Source organism: Taudactylus pleione, unplaced genomic scaffold, assembly GCF_031769625.1.
Source record: "Taudactylus pleione unplaced genomic scaffold, aTauple2 ptg001327l, whole genome shotgun sequence".
Classification (NCBI taxonomy): domain Eukaryota; kingdom Metazoa; phylum Chordata; class Amphibia; order Anura; family Myobatrachidae; genus Taudactylus; species Taudactylus pleione.
In genome coordinates this window covers 394996-416532 of record NW_028285727.1, presented here as the reverse complement: position 1 = coordinate 416532, position 21537 = coordinate 394996, and positions in this window count along the sequence as shown.

Below are 21537 nucleotides of genomic sequence, written 5' to 3'. Positions count from 1 at the left end.
GCCCCCCTTCTGGGAACAGCCACCAATCAGCCATGTTCGCCCCTCCAGGTCATTCCTTTGCCTTCCCATAGTCTACTAGCAGCGTGTGCAAGAATTTATGTAGCGCCTTAACCCAGTGAAACTACATCTTCCCCACAGTAACAAAAAACACGAATTGGCCCACATAGGAAAAAAGAAAAATTTTCCGACACAGAAAAAAAAACACACACCATATAGTAATATCCCTGTCTCTGCACTACAGTAACACCACAACTTCCAAACTCACATTACAGCAACACAGCTGCTTCTAATACTGCACTAAAGAAAACCACTTCTACAACTGCACTGCAGCAACACCACCATTCATAAACCTATTCTGTTACAGCTTTTGGGAATATAGGGGGGTTTGGACGCGCTGTTTGGATTTGAAGTGGGGTGAAAAAAAGTTATAAAATGGACAAAACAGTTGTGTACAGATGTATCAATAGTTATATATATATGAGACCGGCAATTGCTAAGTAAGCAGAGGGCTAAAAAAGACACATAGAAACAAAAGGATGTTCATAGCTCTTTCATTGACAAATGTGTGTGTTGGAAGAGTAGTAAGTATGTTGCGGCAGTCCCGTGTCTTGCACGCTGAGAGTGGAGCAGCGGTATAGTACTCACCCTATCTTACCCTACTGACGGCGCAGACTGGAGTCCGCTGATGACTGTTGGGAACAGGTGGTATCGGCTGTGTGCTTTGCGTTGTGGCCGTCCTGCTGCAGTTTCTCCGGGCTGTGTTTTTTCAGGCTCTGTGATGCGAGCCGAAGTCCGGGGTTCCCGCTGCCGCTTGCGCTCCTGCTGTCTCTCTGTGATCTTGCTACGGGCTTTTCCTAACACCAATGCGTTTCGTCATTCAATTACTTTTTCAAGGTGTCTGTCAAAAGGATTCCAGCCTCCTTAAATACCCATTGGAGTGTTCTCATTGTGTGGTTTATTTACTGGAATGTCCTTGCGGACTCCAGTACATTGGCTGCACCATTAGAAAATTAAAAACGAGAGTGGGAGAACATATAAACAATATTAAAAAAGGCTTCACAGCACATAGTGTTTATTACACCATCAAAAGAACCCGAGGGGGTTGAAATTTACAGCAATAAATAAAGTGGAAAAAAATTGGAGAGGAGGACAGTATGTGGATAAAATTTCAAAATCTGAAACAGAATGGATTTATAAAATGGGCACTCTCCAACCTAGGGGTCTGAACCTCGATTTTGATTTAGGAGCTTTTTTGAGGATTTAATGAACCAGTATATTTTACAAATCATTTCTAAATATTATTTTATAAATAATTTTATACAGTTATTTTATAAAATTCATTTTATACAGTCTTTTAACATTCACAATTTTTAATCAAATACTAATTTGAGGACCTGGCAAACACCTGAGTAACATTGATGTGCTTAATCAGTACTATTAACAAAGGAACATATGTAGCTCTTTTTATTTAACAAATTTTCAAGTAATTTTTTAACATTTTAACCCCCACATGTATTTTAACCATTAAAGATTGTTGCATTCATCATTTTTATTCACATATTCATTACATCAGTAAGGCCACAGAGTGATAAGAGAATCCAGCCGCTAATTAAGAAAGAACCAATGAGAACACTCCAATGGGTATTTAAGGAGGCTGGAATCCTTTTGACAGACACCTTGAAAAAGTCATTGAATGACGAAACGCGTTGGTGTTAGGAAAAGCCCGTAGCAAGATCACAGAGAGACAGCAGGAGCGCAAGCGGCAGCGGGAACCCCGGACTTCGGCTCGCATCACAGAGCCTGAAAAAACACAGCCCGGAGAAACTGCAGCAGGACGGCCACAACGCAAAGCACACAGCCGATACCACCTGTTCCCAACAGTCGTCAGCAGACTCCAGTCTGCGCCGTCAGTAGGGTAAGATAGGGTGAGTACTATACCACTGCTCCACTCTCAGCGTGCAAGACACGGGACTGCCGCAACAGACTTACTACTCTTCCAACACACACATTTGTCAATGAAAGAGCTATGAACATCCTTTTGTTTCTATGTGTCTTTTTTAGCCCTCTGCTTGCTTAGCAATTGCCGGTCTCATAGATATATAACTATTGATACATCTGTACACAACTGTTTTGTCCATTTTATAACTTTTTTTCACCCCACTTCAAATCCAAACAGCGCGTCCAAACCCCCCTATATTCCCATTATTAGAGTGTCAATCAGGTGTCTGATTACACCCAATAGAACAGCTGCTAATTTATTGATTAAGCGCGCAGGATCATTTTGAACAAACTGTTACAGCTTTTGCCTGAAACGTTGCTGACTTGCACAAAAATCACACCTTGTTTAGTGCAGCTGTTCCAGGGTGCTATCTATTGTTTGCTCTCTCTACATTACATTGCGCTTGACACCAGGACCTTCATTTTTTCTGATTTGTTTTCAGTGCGTTTTACATTTTTTATATATAATATATTAAAAAAATGAATATATAGCACAAAAGAATGTGAACAGCGTTAAATAGTCCAAAAAATTTCCAGTAATAACACAAATCACAGCACCCTCTTTACCCTTCCCTTCCTGAAGGGCAGCATATGGATAATCTAAAACAAAAAGAACAGGGGGCACAGTTAGTGTAGTATTTTATAACAATTAAATATTTACCAATTGCATGTATATCAGAGATAATAAAAGCCAGCATACCAGGGAAAACAAGCCTGTATGAAGTCAGTGTCAATACTCTGTTTCCTGTACCAAGTCCTGTCTTTACAGATCCTTTACATAGAGTGTAAGCTACACTGGAGCAAGGACTGATGTAAATGGCCAAATACTTTCTGTAAAGCACTGCGGAACATGTATGTGCTATATAAATAACTGGTAATAAATTATATATATCTAAAAGGCTAACACTGCTCCTCGCCTCTATGGGGGAATTCAAGTGTGTTGCGTGCTGACGGCCACTAGATGCCGCCCAACGGAGCAATTGTTGGTCCGTTCAGGCACGCACAGTTGCTGCTGCTGACATTTCAGATCGCAACCCCCCCGAGCTGGAGTGCAGAAATGACTGAATAGTGACCCATATAAGTGATCAAACTGAACTTTTCGCGGGTGCAACAATTTCCCGTCATTTTGATGGGCTGCTTATTAGTGTGTGTGTATATATATATATATATATATATATATATATTTATATATATATATATATATATATATACACAACTATTTTCTCTATGATGGGAGATTTTTTCTACAGCTAGCAGGATGTGCGATGGGGTCTAATGTGGCCCCATCATACACAAAGGCATTTGAATACTGTGAGTAGTGAAATTAGTCATATTGCCAAATGTTTATGGCCTATTGTGAAATCTGATGGTAATCTGAATTTAAGTGAAACTAGCTTCATGCCCTGTTATTCCCGAGGAAGGAACATACGGGATTGGGTAGTTAAAACCAACATAACAGGTTTGCATTTGAAACACAGTGAACAGGATTATTTCCTTAAACCGAAGAAGGGTTGTTTCAGATGTTTAAATTGTCTAACTTGTAGGTACCTGTCTGTTGGCAATAGCTTTTGCCAGCTACTTAGTGGTAAGAGATTTTCAATTAAACATAGATTAACCTGCACTTCTAAATTCATTATATATTTGATCATGTGCCTGTGTGGGCTTAGTTATGTGGGTAAGATAGATAGGACCCTCAGGGAGCGAATGGCATTACACCGCTCTCCCATTAAGGCAGCGATTGAGAGCGGACAGAATGACTAGCCAGTGGCACATCACTTCGCACAGGTAGGTCACAATATTTCAGTCCTACGTTACATGATTATCGATCATGTCCCCCCCCCCTTCTATAGATCTTTGAGTTTATTAAAGTGTGAATCAACATGGATACATAGATTAGTAACTATGGCTCCTAGGGGCTTAAATGAGTACAGGGGCTACACTGTTTTCTATAGGCTGCATTATTTCCTCACTATTCTATCTACTGAGTAAGTTTTTTATTATGATTTTTTTGTATTTATGCATATGATCAAGCGATTTGTATGTGCAAGATTGTGATTATCTCATTTGCCAGCAGTACAATATTCTGTTTCTATCTGATTAGCAGCTGCTTTTATTGTTTCTTTTTAGGTTTGTTCACTTTGTATATTGTTTACAGCTAATGGACGATGTGTGATGATGTCATTTGTGGACGTCTTCCACCAGACCCGGAGACTGGCGTTCCACATGGCGTGGTAATGGTTATAAGCTCAGTAAACTTTTGTATTGTTAATATCCTGATGACGATGGAATAAACATCAAAACGTTGACTATACCTACCTGTGTGGTGTGATAATCTGAGTGCCGTCTGCATTGGATGTATTTGTTGAGCCCCACGCCAGGAGAACCTATGGAGAGCACAGTTACTATTGAAATTTGTACATAACATAAGTGCTGCCCCATTGGATTCTTGATATATATATATATATATATATATATATATATATATATATATATATATAAAAAATGACAGCCAGCTCATGCTGTGTTTCCAAAATTCAGGCTTTGCCTGGGGTGATTACCTCAATTATGATACACAATCATCATATCCATAATAGAATAAAGCAGAGTTCACTCACCAGGGCTTCTCTTCAAAATGTAAAAACACCTACTTTAATAATCACATCATTGGTGCAGTAAAAGTCGACGTTTCAACCGCAAAAACGTGGCCTTTTTCAAGACACCTCCATGTGTCCTGTCTGTTTGCGCTGGAGGTGTCTTGAAAAAGACCAAGTTTTTGTGGTGGAAATATCGACTTTTACTGCACCAATTATGTGATTATTAAAGTAGGTGTTGTTACACTTTGAAGAGAAGCCCTGGTGAGTGAACTCTGCTTTGTTCTGTTCTATTATATATATATATATATATATATATATATATATATATATATATATATATATATATAAATGTCGAGCTTGAAATACTGTTTAGGATGATACATCACGTCCACTCTTTGCCTAGGGGTGGTGATCATGGCAAATTGTTGCTTAAATGTGAAAGCACAATGGATCCATAGGCTAGATGTAATTAGCCCCCATGGCCTTAATTAATGTTTATCAATACATGCTTCTCCAATTATTGGAGTAGCTTGAGTTCTGCTGATATTGTAGCTTATTTATTTGTGTGGAGTTATTATGCAGTTCACTAAAACTGTTTTTTTGCCTATAGGATGTCTAATATTATTAGTTTATGTCTCTTTTATATATATATTTAATAATATTGATTCCCTTTTTCATCTGTTTATATTAGTGTCTAGGCTTTTTAAACATATATTTATTTATTTTCAATCTTTGTATGTTCTATTTAGTTTTGGTTCCCATGGTGATGGGTATACACTTGTGTCACACTCTGTGCATGCGCTGCGCATGAGCAGGATCTCACGAGCCTGTCAAGCCAATGGGGCACTGGGTCCCACTTCCTGCTATGCGTGGTGTGGTTGTGATGGGGATATATGTTAAGGCTATTTGTTTTATGCTTTTGTAATCCTGATGACAGTGGTGAACACACTGAAATGTTAATCTACAACTTTTGTACAGTCCAGAGTGGCGCATATATATATATATATATATATATATATATATACACACAAATATATACATTGTATATATATATATATATATTATATATAATAGTGCAAAGGTGCGGCACTCTCATCAAATAATTAACCACGACAACTGTGTCAAATATAAATCGACGTTTCAGTACTTTAAGTACGATCCCTACCGGTGTTGGCTTTGGATGACGTCATCACGTACGCTGAGTCGCGGGCGTGTGACGTAGTGCCCATCACCAAGCAACGAGCCAAACAAATGATTTATAGCACTAAAATCGAAAGCAAAATATATATGTGGTCAAAGAAAGTATAAAAGTATTTAATTATAGCACACTTAAAAAACTTACATAAAGGTTATCATGATTCAGCATTCAAAGTTGCCACCAATTGCGGGATACTTCGTGCCTAGAGACAGCAGCAACGGGAGTAATGGTAAGACCGCATGTGTTACTGCAATTCCTGCAGTGAGGGCAGCACCCCGGCTTTGGATCCTAGTAAAATTTTATGTATATTACATTTTTGTATGTATTACACAATTGTTTCTTTGAACCCCTGGTCTGAGCCCATAAGCTAAAGCCACAGTATTGTGTTGAATGCAAATTTGTCACCATCAATTTGATATATTATTATTATTCTGGTAGTTGGAAAATATATTTTTGCACAATTTGAAGTGTTTTTTTGTGTTTTATATTTATCTATAATCTTTGTATATTTTCCTTCACTATTTCACTATTGATATTACATAAGAGCTCTATAATGGAATATCAATATTACACTATAGTATTATTTTCCTTTTTAGAGTCCATATTCTTCATACAAATATCCTGCGATGGAGATGAGGGATAGAGAATAAGAAAGATCGTTCTGGTATGCATATCACTATATATTGTTGAGTTTGTATATTCTCCCTGTGCTTACGTGGGTTTCCTCCGGGTACTCCGGTTTCCTCCCACACTCCAAAAATATACTGGTAGGTTAATTGGCTCCCCACAAAAAAATGACCATAGTGTGTATGTGCGTGTGCATGTCATAGGGAATATAGATTGTAAGCTCCACTGGGGCAGGGACAGATGTGAATGGTAAGATATTCTCTGTAAAGCGCTGCAGAATATGTGTGCGCTGTATAAATAACTGGTAGTAATAATAATAATATTTTGTTGGATATTGGATACACTATTCCTTATTACTATTTGGATTTATTATTGGTGATTTTTGGGTTATGAATCACATTAGAAGAATATGCATCCACCTTTATATATAAGGGTGTGTACACTTTTGTATTGGGCATTTATTTTGGACTTCTGAGTTTGTTACTAGCTGATGTTGTAGGACTTCTTAAACACACACACACTGACTAGGACTATCAGAAGCAAATGTCCTCCTTGCTGACCATTTTTAGTGCCCTGTATAAGAGGCTGCTGCTTGTCTACATTTTACTCAGATCTTGTCCCACAACCTTGTTTGACTTATTGTTAGATAAAATGTATATCTAAACAGTTACTTGTTTGCTATAGGTTATCACATTTGGAAATCTGTGCTCTGGAAGAAGATTGTTCCCTGGTATAAACACAGTTCACATGTTATATGTGGCAATGTTTATTCCTGCCAGCAAATTCCAAGACAGCTCTGATACCTTGATGTTAATCTATGCATGTTTTGTTTCTCTGATTACTTGGAAACTGCATCAGGTCATTCAGACTCTTTGAAGAACCATAGGTCTCATTCCAGGGGGGAGCCCACTGAATTTGTGAATGAATGAAAAGGTAATTGAGAAAAAGTAGAGAGCTGTTGCTGCTAATATGAAAAAGACTGGAAATAAATCATAAGTATCTTATAACAAAGACATAAAAAGCTCTACAAATAAATTAGTCTATCCTTAGTTATTTGTAATAAAATACCTAACAATGTATAGATGCACTGTGTGTATTATAACAAGTATACAAATGGTGATGGTTTTTATTGCATATTTGATAATGGTGAAAACATATTTTACAAATGAATTGTGTATGAGTTTTTATTTCATTTCCTGTAATCATGTAATATTATGCAAGGCTGATAATTCTATCTGAATAAGCATTCTCCAAGAGATAAAAGTAGATAGAGATGCTGTGATTTTTTTTTTAGCAATATTAATATATTACAGTAAATAAGCCCCATCTTATATAATTGCAAAAAATAAAAATAATTAGGGGACCTAGATAAAGTTATTCTTTGTAAGTAATCATGTGTTATACAGAGAACACTATCAATATGGAAATTCTTATTCATGAATAATAAAAGTGTAGGTTAATCTACCAGTTAGAATAAAAGTAACAAATAGGTCATTCCTACATAAAAAAAAAACAACTGTATAAAATCCATTTTAAAATATTATCCCTTTTAACCTCTTTATATCTGAGTGTATCTGAGGCAAAACCAACCTTGTTTTGTCTTTAACATAATTGCCATATCTGTCTATCTTGTGGGCTATTACAATTGGCCCCCTCTGTCTTCTGTGGATCCCTAAAGTTACATAGTGCCAGCCGAGGTCCCAGTTAAGTGCATTAGCAACTGCCAATAAATGGCTTCATAAAAAGTCTATGCTGTAGAATTCTAGTCACTGGCCCACAGTAAATCTGTTGTGATTTCCCAGCCAGTGGTTGAGGTGTACCTAAAATGGAACTAAGCAGTGGCGGATTTTATCTAGGGGCTGCAGGTAAAATCTGCCACCTCATTGAGCCAGTTGCAGTCCGTGACTGCACTGGCTACACTGTGACTGGAGGTGGCTTCTGATTGGAAGCACTACCTGACAGTCATATACACAGCAGGCAGTCTCAGGAGGAGGTCTCTCCTTCCTCTGGGTCTACCAGTCCGAGCTGCTATCTGCCTTTTGGCCAGCCCTACCCGGCTCCTAGGGGCTGCAGCCCTTTGGAAGCCAGTGATATGCGCACGCGTAGATTTCAAATGGTTAGGGACCAGTATTTATTTCCTAAAAAAAGGCAAAACATCTATGTTATGTTATTCACTCTTGACTAATCCCCAAGGAAATTTCCTCTAATAACTTTCACTACACCTTCTTGTTTGTTTTTATTTGCTGTTGTTGTAAAGGATGGGTTTATTCAAGGTTTTTCTTAATATACTGTGTGTATAATTTTTCTGCCACTTGATTATTAATTAGGGAGTCATGAATCTTTGATATTTAGACTTTCTATATATAGTTTTCTAATGAATGACAAAACTTATAATGATATATATCATTAAGTAAGAGAGCTTGTATAAGGCTGATTTTATGTTCTTTATTATACTGCCTAACATGTTCATATTAGTGGTATATCTTTGCTAAAGGAGAACCAGTCAGTACGTCTCAGTTTTGTGATTGCTGGAAGTGCTATTACTGTCCACAACTACAGTAACTATTTTAATTTGCAGTGGGCATAGTTTGTTAGGTGGCTGGCTACAGAAACGCCAATGCGCGTTTTGCCAGTCTTGCTATATCATAGGCAACTTTACATATGTAAACAATTGTGCTTTTTTTATGAATATATTTTACATCTAAAAGTGACTGAGGTAATAGGCACTCTTCTTCATACATTGTGAGTATGCAAAGCTTAATACTGCCAAAATAAAAAGAGATAAAACAAAGAACAATTAAAGGAAATAAGTAAAAAAAAAACCCTATATAAACAAAATATAAATTAAAGTTCAGTTAACAATTTAGTGTATAATTCATGAATTTATGTTGCTAACTCCTTAACCCTCCCATACTAGAGCTCAAACTTACTCTAGTGCCACAAGTGGACATTGTCCAAATATGTCTAAAGAGAAGGGCCCACAGTAGGAAGCACAGGCAAGAACTATTAAGGTTGTTTGATCCACATGAATAATCAAATACTCAAATTAATGCACATCAAATCCAGCATCTGGATTTTCTCTCTCTTTCTCTCTCTGGGGAGCCAGGAAGTGTGAGGTGTCAAATTCAAGCTGAATCCATTTTACATAGTTTAAATGCATTTTAGATGTGCTAGTAATGCAATAAAATGGATTTTAAGCTGGGTCAAAAATGCATATTAATTTTATGTAATTTTAAGTAAATAATATGTAAGAACACCATATCTATAACGTAAGAATTGCAAGATCCTTCTCCTCCAAAAAAACTGTGTCCATAGGCTTAAAGCAGCTACTGCCATCTGACAATGGTGGCAGCCTTCTGGGCCAAGCTATGAAAAGCAATGCGTTTGGAGCTTGGTACATAATTGCCAGACCACTGTCCCTTATTGAGAATAATGGGGACTGCGGTCTGAAGCGCTAATTAGCCTTTTCTAGGGGATTTCTGTAAAATCTCCTGCATTTGGCTGTTATTACATAGCCCCGATATTTAAATCTTGTGGTAACTGTAGTTTCTTCATGCTTTTAAGTAAAAATGGACTTGGCTCCTATGCCCCATAATCTTTTTTTTAGCAGTGCGCATTGCAGTGGCAAACGCATGATTTCTACAGAGGGGTTTCCAAATGCTTGATTTTAAAACAAGTGTGGCCAGTCCATGAAAAGGGCATAATCATACTTAACCAGCTATAATATATGTCACACGAAGGTAGGAAATAATTCGGACATACAGGACCAGCAATGACAGATGCCATTATATGCGAAAGTGGGGCCATCCTGTCTGAGCTGAATGTTTTTATTTCAGATGTGGGCTCCATTCCAGATCATTTGAGCAAGTTTAGAAGTTTAGGAATCTGGGGTGGGGGGTGGCAGAAAAAGAACCTTGCACTGCCCTAGATGGGCAAATTTGTCTCTTTATGTACTGGATAGTGTAATAATTGACCCTACAGATGGTCTGTATCAGTGCACCCATAACAGTGCATGTTTTCCAGATCTCCTAGTTGGTGCACAGGTATATTCATTACTGGCTGACACATTAACAAGATCAACAGGTACTGTAGTGCTAGTTCATTTGTGACACTGATTTAAAAAAACATGCAACTTTAGTATTATATGCTATTCCTATTGTAGTCATCATGGTGTGGGCTAGGGAGGGGGGTTTCCAGGTAACCGTAAACCCCCCTGCATTTGCCTATACATTGATGCTTGATAAATAGGTTATGCTTTATGCAAAATTTTAAACATTTAAATTCAAGAGCACAATGGTGGGAACACCATCATTTGCTCTTATCTATACATAAAGTACGATAAAATAAAGTCCCTGGTAGGCGTCTGTCTGTTTGTCCGGGCTAATCTCAAGAACCACTGGACAGATTTTGATGCAATTTTTACTATACTATAGAGCATTTGTTGACGAAGGTTTAGGTGCATGAAACATTAATGTATGACAAAAGAGAGTCGACCAGTGACGATTTTAGAGAAGCAAGTCAATGAAAAAAATGGACGTTCAAGTACTTTCTTGGCTTACGCTACCTAGACCGTTAAAGATATATCACATTGATTTTATTTTATACCATGTAGAGATTGATATGTATTATCCAGTCTTTCCAGTAAAATATATGTAAGCCCTGTTGACTGATACAAAATTTAATTTTTTTCCCTACTTCCAGTTCCGATTTAATTTATGTGAAAAACGATTCTTTAATTTCAAACGAGTCCAATTCCCGCTAAGAGTCTGCTTTGGCATGGCAATAAATAAAGCACAAGGGCAGACACTTAGGGGCCTATTCATCAACACTAAAATAACGTTTTTAAGGACATTTTCCTTAAATAACGTTATTTTGGTATTCATGAACAGACTTAACACAGGAGATATCACAGATATCTCCTTGCTAAGTTCCCCTGCGTTAATTTCCACACTCCCCATACATTAGTATGGGGATGTGGAAATTATGGTATTCATCAAATTCCGAAAATTATAAATTTTCGGAATTTGATGCAGTTACTATTCGCCACTGTGAGGTGGCGAATAGCAGAATAGACTTACCTGTATCAGCGTGTGCAGGTCCCCCGACGAGTCCCTCCGGCGCTCTGCTCCGTCCTCAGGCTCCAGAGGCTGGTCTGTCATGTGTGCTCCCCAGCAGAGCACAAGAAAGTTTAGAAAAAGAAAAAAAAAAATTTATTTTTTTTTCTAATCTGTCATGTGGTCTGCTGGGAAACCACATGACAGACCAGCAGGACGGAGCCGGAGGCTGCTGCGCGGACAGGTAAGTCGGGGGGGGGAAGGTGAGCGGAGGGGGGAGGGGGGTGGGGGGGATACGAAACTTAACGCATCTGTAGCCAGTGCTGCGCATGCGCTGGTTTTACAGATGTAACAGCGCATGCGCAGCACTGTTTCCAGATGCAATAAGGTAGTGTAGGCAGGGAAAAGTATCTATTTCCCGAAAAGCTGTCATCGCAAAAATGACAGCTTTTCGGAATAGATACTTATGGAGAGGTGGAATGATGAATTCCACCTATAATTAGCTAGAACTCCATGAGAGTTCTAAAGCTAATTATCTCCATTGCATTTTTATGTTTAATGAATAGGCCCCATAGGGGCATATTTATCAAAGCTTGATGTGAGATATATATCACCAACTAATCAGCTTCTAACTTACATTTTGCAGGCTGTTTTAAAAATGATAGTTAGGAGCTGATTGGTTGGTGATATATATATCTCACAATTTTATCTCACATCAAGCTTTGATACATATGCCCCTATACGTGGCTGGAGTTCCCTAAGTGGAGAAGGTTTTCTCATGAACAGCTTTACATAGGTCTTTTGTATGTCACGTCAAAACTGAGGGGCATATGTATCAAAGCTTGATATGAGATATATATCACCAACCAATCAGTTTCTAACTTACATTTTGCAGGCTGTTTAAAAAATGATAGTTAGGAGCTGATTGGTTGGTGATATATACCTCACAATTTTATCTCACATCAAGGCCCATATCCAATTTGGAGCGAAAAGCCGGAATTGGCGAAAAAGTTTCGCAGATGACGTTATTTCACCAGGCGGAAGAGTATTGCCGTATTCAATTTGAAAGACTTTCCTCAATGCAATGTAATAGGCGAACAAGTTTCGCCTATGAATAGCAGGCGGAAAAAAGTGCAGAATTGGGGTTTTGGGGTGCAACGTTGCGGGAACCACCGTGCAGCCTTCAGACAGTCCCCCAGAGGTAAACTGCATCAAAACAAAAAAAACACTTAAGAACACCCCAAAAAATCATTTTCAGTTTGGGGGCGAAAAAAAATGTTGGGGGACAAAGTTAAAAACTAGAGAACTAGACTTCTAGGGGGGTCACCAAGTATGCCCCATGCATTTTTTTTTTATTGCAGATGCTTGCAGCAGGTGGCTTTTTCACGATTTTATAAACTTAACTTTAGCAACTTTAAAATATGCTGGCCCCCATTTTCAAGTACCCCAAATTTGCTGGGATAAGTTAATTTCTGCAAAAGAAACTCCTGAATACTATTCTTCACCACTTGTACAAAAATACTATTTAGCAGCTATTGAGGCCGTTTAAAAACACCAAATACCTTCAGCAAGCCAAATCGGGGGTAACTGTGGCTAACCCCCATGTCGGAGCATCTCTTGGGGAGTGTCAGGCTGATTTCCCCAAATCTAACAAGACTTTCCGCTTGTTTCAGTGGGACCCGTTTTCGCCTACTTTCAAATTGAATACGGGGATACGTGCGATACTTTCCACATTCAAAACAGGTGACGTCAGCGGAAAGTTCGGGAGTCGAAAAAGTATCGCGGGTGCGAATCAAATTGAATACAGCTCCAAGCTTTGATATATAGGCCCCTAAATCTTTTCGTGTTGTTGTCTAGAGGAAAAACAACTAATGTCGTCTGTATGGCATTCTTATAACCTCAGTTAAAAAAATAAAAGAGACTATCGCAGTAAAGTGAAGCCAGGGAGGGTCAACTAGTATATTATAGTTGAATAAACTTTTCAAGCATTATTGTTTGAAAACTGTAAAAATAAATAATAACAATATGATAGATTCAGGAGTACCCAGGGAATATTTGATCAGCAATACATACAGAATATTTTGAGTTCCCAGCAATACACATGTAATATGTCTCAACAGAAAACAAATAACATATATGCAAAACTGGAGAACTCACTTTTATGTACACAAATCTAGACAAAAATAACTTAAACAAAGGTGATATTTCACAATAAAGCCTATGTTCTGAGTGAGTAGGGACTATAAGTAAATAAACACAAGATGGCGCCAAAATATACTGGTGGACACAACTGTAATACTTATTACTGAGACAGTGTTATTAACGGTTATATCTGTTCTCGGTGTGTACAGCAGAGGCATCCAGGCACCGGGATCAATGATTCTTATGCTAGCAGGATAATCAGAGAGGATGGTTCACATTGTTCCCCTGAAGCACCGAATAGCCAAAATCGTATGAAAAGCCATTATAAATTACAAAATGCACATGTATCTTGTGTAAAAAAAATAAATATAAAAAGGGTACATTGAGTTACACAGAGGTTTGACAGCAGATTCGTTACCTCTGAACAACAAAGTTATTGACAATGCCAACTATATAGGACATTGTAGTAAGCACAGTGGCACAATTATAGAGGGGAAAGGGTTCTAAAACAAATAGACAAACTATGTAACATCACAAGTGTACATATATTTATTTGGATAGCGCTTCTGAGTACACGAGAGCCTGGTATTTTGCATTAGGGATGAGTAAACATTGCAGGTCAGTCTCTCTACTGCAGAGCACTGCCGGCAGGATCTCCAGCCCAGTATCAAAGGAACCGATGATCCCCGGCTTTGGTGGCTGATGCAGTGCTCACACACTACTTCCTGCAGTCATCTGCGGCCAATGCTATTGATTGTGTCCATCTCTCTATTCGTTCTCAGAACCTGACGCCGCTCAGTCTGGCGGGGTGGAGTCTCGCCATTAAAGGGAGACTGGGGTGGGGGATGTTAATAAACAAAACGCTGAGAAAGAGGGAAAGTTGAAAAAAAAAGGAGGAGGAGGAGGAGGAATCCCCCCGGGCAGCCACCTTCTTTGGGGGTCTAGGTGCTATTTTTTATGAATGGACTGAATGCCAGTGACAAATTATTAAGCGCTGTTGGTGCTGTGGCGAAGGGGAGGGAGAGGCTGAAAGGCGTTTGAGGTAAAAGCCTTGTTATGAAAAACACAGGCTACACTTAGCTGTACTATGCACACAGGTAAACGTGTAACAGAATGTAATGTAAACTTAGTTGCAGAGAGTGCTGCTGTGTAACCCTGCTCTATTGAGCAGCAGTCTCTAGCGGCGCCATGCACAGCCCCCTCCTTCCCCAGCACTGAGAGAGGTTAAATTAGGTAATGCAATTATATCCGCCTTCCTTTCACTCTTCGACCCCTCTCTGCTTCCCGACATGCAAGAGGCCAGCAGCAGGCGTCTATATGGCACAGATTGGATCCAGTAGAATGTATATGAAACACTTGCAGTGTTTGTATATACAGTATTTTGTCCTCCTCCATAAACGTGTTTACATCCCATACTGCTACTATTATCATGCACATGTTGTGCACAGCCTCAGGAGACTGCAAATAGTCGTCAGAACGTTTGGGAGTGCAATGTTTGTCTATGATGTAAAAAGCTCCGGGCTCATTCTAATAAATTCCTTAATACATATCGTTTCCTTTTAAGAAACTTTGATGGCAACTATTAGCTGCATGTTTATCCTCAGAATGACCTCTGCCTCACATAGGGTGACAGCACCACCTCCTCTACCCATTTGTGTCTTTGTTTTTCCCTGGTGTTTTTATTTAGTCACATTCCCCGCGCTGCCCCCCTTGGTGTTTAGCTGTCAGGGAAGGAAGGTGAGAGGAATGTGGCTGTGTCTGCTCTGGTGTGTTGCTGCTGCTGAGCTGACTGCCCTGATCGTGGGAAAGTGCCTTCACGTAAAGCACCATTTCTTTGTCCCTGTTGTTCTTCTGTAATCGATCTCACTTCAAGTCGTGGGGCGGAGAACTTCAAAGGGAAGCCAGGCTGTTGGAGGTCTGAGCAGAAGCACAATCGTCTCACAAATGCAGCAGCACCCACTTTACCACCCCCCTGTCCCCTCTTCTCCAGAGGAGAAAAATAAAGAGCCTAACACATCCTTTCTTTAAAAAAAGGAAAAGCATACATACATACATACATACACACCCAATCAATAAATAGCATGCAGACTCCGTGCAGGAGAGCGGGGGTGAGACTAGCACACAGGTAATCAGACACACAGGAAAAAGCAGGGTACAAACTTGCGCTTTCATATCCTATGATGCTGTGAAAGTTGTTACAACAAAACAGTATAAAAAAGGTAAAATAAGTTGTCGTTTAAAAAAAAAAAAATAGGCTATATTTATATCGTGTATACAGATTAAGGGCTCGTAAAGTAAGATCCAGATAGAGTTAAAGTGCTGGTGTTGTTTAGAAACCTGATAGCTAAAGTATCTAGTCCTGGTGCCACACAAGGCAAAGGAGTTATTTGCTTACAAATCTAGGTGGTCCATCAAGCTGATTATGCAGAATTTTATATCTTACTACCAATGCAGATCGCAGTCCCCATTATTATAAAATGGCACTACGGTCTTAGCCCTATGTAACAAACTTGAGGCATTCTTGCAGGAGAGGGATCTTACAATCACTCTCCCTTAAGAGGCACATCCACTAGCAGACTTTGAAACGACTGCACGACTACGACATTGTAATCGTGCAGTCGTTTCACAGTCTGTGCTTTGCCTACATTGAACGTTCAGTTGTTCAGTGTAGGCACATCAATCATCCCCTAACATGGTCAACCTGAGGTAATCGTCAGGTTGACCAGCATGTTCGGGCGATGATTGATGTCGGAAATTACCAGCAGGAGCGCGCATCGTTGATCGTTTCCGACATCAATGTGCCCGATTCATGCACGATTGAACGGTAACAATATCGTTATCGTTCAATCGCTCATAGAAATCAGCAAGTGGATGTGCGCCTTTAGCTTCCATCCGGCTCTGTAAACTGACACTGTGCGTTTGTGCAGTGTCAGTTTCTCAGGAGTCGCCTTTCAAAAATGTGAAAACGTCCTCCGATATGTAGGGACAATGGTTATCGCTACCACTGTCTCTGCAAGTTACAGTTAGTATATAGCGGAGATACTCATGCAAAAGATTTTCTGGGGGGTTGTGTATATATATATATATATGTGTGTGTGTGTGTGTGTGTGTGTGCCTAATAAACACGCACACATATATGTAATAAGCATGTATAATATATAACATACACATTAACACATACACACACACACATATATATATATATATATATATATATATATATATACATACAGTGCCTTGCAAAAGTATTCACCCTCCTTGGCTTTTTACCTTTTTTGTTACATTACAACCTGTAATTTATTAATTTTTTTAATCTGAAATTTAAGTGATGGATCTGCACAAAATAGTCTAATTTGGTGAAGTGAAATGAGAAAAATATATATATAAAAAAGAATCTTTATAAATAAAATTCTGAAAATTGGCATGTGCATATGTATATCATCCCCTTTGCTAAGAATCCCCTCAAAAGTTCCGGTGCAACCAATTACCTTCAGAAGTCACGTAATTAGTGAAATGAAGTCCACCTGTGTGAAATCTAAGTGTCACATGATCTGTCAGTATAAACACACCTTTTCTGAAAGGCCTCAGAGGCTGCAATACCTCTAAGCAAGAGGCATCACACCATGAAGACCAAGGAACTCTCCAAACAAGTCAGGGACAAAGTTATTATTTATTTATTAACAGTTTCTTATATAGCGCAGCATATTCCGTTGCGCTTTACAATTGTAAACATTAATAGAATAAAACTGGGTAATAACAGACAGATATATAGGTAGGAAGGCCCTGCTCGCAAGCTTACAATCTATAGGGAGTTGTTGAGAAGTACAATTCTGTTTGGGTTATAAAAAAATATCCAAATCTTTGATGATCCCCCGAAGCACCATCAAATCCATCATCATCAAATGGAAAGAACATGGTACCACAACAAACCTGCCAAGAGAGGACCACCCACCAAAACTCACAGACCGGGCAAGGAGGGCATTAATCAGAGAGGCAGCACAGAGACCAAAGGTAACCCTGAAGGAGCTGCAGAGTTCCACAGCAGAGACTGGTGTATCTGTGCATGTGACCACAATAAGCTGTACACTCCATATAGCTGGGCTTTATGGAAGAGTGGCCAGAAAAAAAACATTACTTAGGGATAAAAATAAGGAAACACGATTTGAGTTTGCCAAAAGGCATGTGGGCAACTCCTCAAATGTATGGAGGAAGGTGCTCTGGTCAGATGAGACTAAAATTTAACTTTTCATCCACCAAGGAAAACGCTATGTCTGGCGCAAACCCAACACATCCCATCACCCCAAGAACACTATCCCCACAGTGAAACATGGTGGTGGCAGCATCATGCTGTGGGGATGTTTTTCAGCAGCAGGGACTGGGAAACTGATTCGAGTTGAGGGAAAGATGGATGGTGCTAAATACAGGGATATTCTTGAGCAAAACTTGTTTAAGTCTGCCTGTGATTTGATACAGGGACGGAGTTTCACCTTCCAGCAGGACAATGACCTGAAGCATACTGCTAAAGCAACACTCGAGTGGTTTAAAGGGAAACATTTAAATGTGTTGGAATGGCCTAGTCAAGGCCCAGATCTCAATCCAATTGAGATCTGTGGTCAGACGTGAAGATTGCTGTTCGCAAGCGGAAACCATCCAACATGAAGGAGCTGGAGCAGTCTTGCCTTGAGGAATGGGCAAAAATCCCAGGGGCAAGATGTGTCAAGCTCATAGAGACTTATCCAAAGCGACTTGCAGCTGTAATTGCCGCAAAAGGTGGCTCAACAAAGTACTAACTTTAGGGGGGGGAATAGCTATGCACGCTGAAGTTTTCTGTCATGTTGTCCTAAATGTTGTTTGATTCACAATATTAAAAAAAACACAACTTCACAGTTGTAGGCATGTTCTGTGAATGAAATGATGCACACCTTCAAACAATCCATTTTAATTCCAGGTTGTGAGGCAACAAAACATGAAAAATGCGAAGGGGGTTAATACTTTTGCAAGGCACTGTGTACACACAGCCCCGTTCCAGCCTTTGCTGCCTGTAAGATGGCGGATCGTTTTCAAGATTGGCTTACTGACTTTCAAAGCCCTACATGACCAGGGCCCAGGGTACATGAAGCAGCTACTGAAACCTTACTGTCCCATTCGATTACTGCAATCCATTGATGGAGGAGTATTAACAGTACCTAGAATCTCCAGGAATTCATTTGGTGGTTGAACTTTCTGCTTTGTGCCTCCGACTATATGGAACTCACTTCCCCGCACAGTTCGAGAAGCCTCCACTCTAAAATCCTTCAAAAATAAACTTAAGACTCACCTGTTCACACAAACATTTCACTAATATCCCTTGTTAAGCTTGTTTTGATTTTTGTGCTGTAAAGACAAATGTAAAGCACTTTGAGTCCTCTTAGGATAAAAGTGCTATATAAATATTATTATTATTATTATTATTATTATTATTATACACACTAACACATACATATACACTAAGACAGTACACATACACACTTCAGCACAAGGGTATAGTTAATAATTATTAACAGCTTTTTTTATTACTAAACAATTCGCCTTGCCAATTTGGCACAGCTTATTGGGATATCTACCCATATAAGCACATATCTTATAACTTTTTCTTTTCTTTTTGCATATTTCTTTTGTCAATTCTTTTCACCTATTTTTCTTAGTATGGCTTATTAAAATTTAAGTTTTAATTATACCATTCTCACATAAGAGTGCCCCCAACCAAGAGTCTTCTTTTTCTCTCTTCCCTACATCTTACAACATGTCTGGCTGTACATAACAAGCATACATCATGTGTTAGGTTTATGCCAGGAGTGTTTATACTTATATAGAAAGCCTATCGAGTTGTTCTTCGGGGGCTTGCCACCTAAAAAACTGCTGGTGGGTAGTGAGCAAGCCCTAGATGCCGCTGTAATAAGAAAAAGTTAACCGTTTTCAGTCATCTTGTTCCCATAGTGGAGGAGAACCTCTTGAGCTGTGTGCATGTTAGAGTCATGTGCACGCTCACACACACCCCTCAGGCAGGTCAGATGACAGTAACAGTAACATTACCTCAGTGCCTGAAGTAAATTCTCAAGACAATAATTCCTTATCTTCTTCCAGAGACGTTTCATACAAAAACGTGAGGGGACATGGGGAAAAGGAGACATTTGGATGAACTTCCACTCAGTGACACCTGTTCAGACTAAATGTTAGCTTCCCTGAAGCAGGCAAAACACTTATGTCCATACCAGACACACATCCTCTGCTCGTAGCTGATATAGCACATATGCCCAGAGCAGGCACAATGAGAGTTTGTCCATTATACATCTCTTTACAATTCAAAGTATTTTTCCCCACCAGGTTCCTGTTGACTGGAAGACAGATGCGGTCACAAGGTTCTGATCCTCCTCTAACAGGGGTGAGTATAGCAATATACAGATGGCAAGAGTGGTATAAGCCACTAAGCTATTCTCACATAGGTCACTTGGTGAAAAATTAGAGGTATATGTTTGCCCAGCTTGCATTTACAGTAGAGCCACACTTGTTAAAGATGATAAATAGGTTTTGTGGAGTTAGGCAATACACCTGCACGATCTGCCCCTGAGGTGAATCCTGCCTTAAGTTCCCTTGTTGGGAAACTCAGTCACAGAGATCTCTCTCTCTCCTTTGCAGTGTTAGCACCTTTCTTTTTTCGAGGTGGGGGGGGGGGATTTATAAAATCTTGGCGAGAGTGGATAAGTTCCCCATAGCAACTAACTGGCTGCTATCATTTTACAGTCTGGGCTAGAATAATGAATAAAATAAGTCTCCCCCTTGTTTGCTATAAAGGAGCCAAAATTGGTTCTAAACCCTTCCTAAATAATAATGTTTTTAAGGTTCCTCATTGCTACCCTTCATCCTTAGGGACCATTGAACATGGATAAAATTATTCTGACTCCCCAAGTTGGACATAAGATGGTTTGATTGCTTTACCTTCTCCTCTCCCCAGGCCACTACTGGATCCCCTGGGGGGGGGGGGGGGGTCAATAAGCCCCCAATAATGAAGACTCCAAAGTCTCACATATATCACTTGTAAATAAAGGCAGAAAAGTTGGCTCTCATGTCTTTGGTATTAGCAGAGTAATATGAGTCCATAAACTATTAGTAAAACAATGGTAGAGTGGTCAATTATAGTACCTGTGTGTTTATGTTAATATGAAGTGCAAAACAGATTGTGCTGGGTGCAGTAGTTTTCCAGACAAGATGGTACACCAGGGTACGCCAGTGTATAAAATATCTAGCCAGAATGTGAGTGGTATTGAATAGGTGTATAAAGCAGTAGTTGTTACTGGTGGTGGTTTAGCCACACGTGTTATGCTTTACCGGCTCTGAGATTTAATTTATCGGGTAGAACAACAGGTAGCAAATGACACAGGGTATATCAAATGTGCAACAGCAATAAGTATAACATATGTATTGTGATAGCCTGGAGCCCTGGTTATCGCTGGGCATTATAGTGAGCCAGACGTGAACGCAATACTGGCACTAGCGGATGGTAGCATTGTGGTGTAGTGTACAATTGTGGTTGTATAGTGTACTTGCAAGTAATACTGCGGCACAGCAAGGGTTTAAGGTGGTGAGTTTTCCTTGATCCAACCGTCCATGCAAAACGCCAGGGAGTAAAGACGCACTGGAGCGCATGTCAGAGATTGGACCTCTCTAGCTGAGCTCCAGAAGGTCCTAGTAATCGCAGGCTCAGTCCTACCTGTCAGATGTGGGAGGGATGCAACGCAGGAGTGCACTCCTTCCAAAATTTGGTTCCCGGTCACATTTCCAGCTTTGCCTACTACAGACTGATCCAGCACTTAGTTATTATGGCTTTGTAACAGTTCTCGCACAGTCGTGTAAGACCTCTAGCGCCACCGAGAGGATATTCCACCAA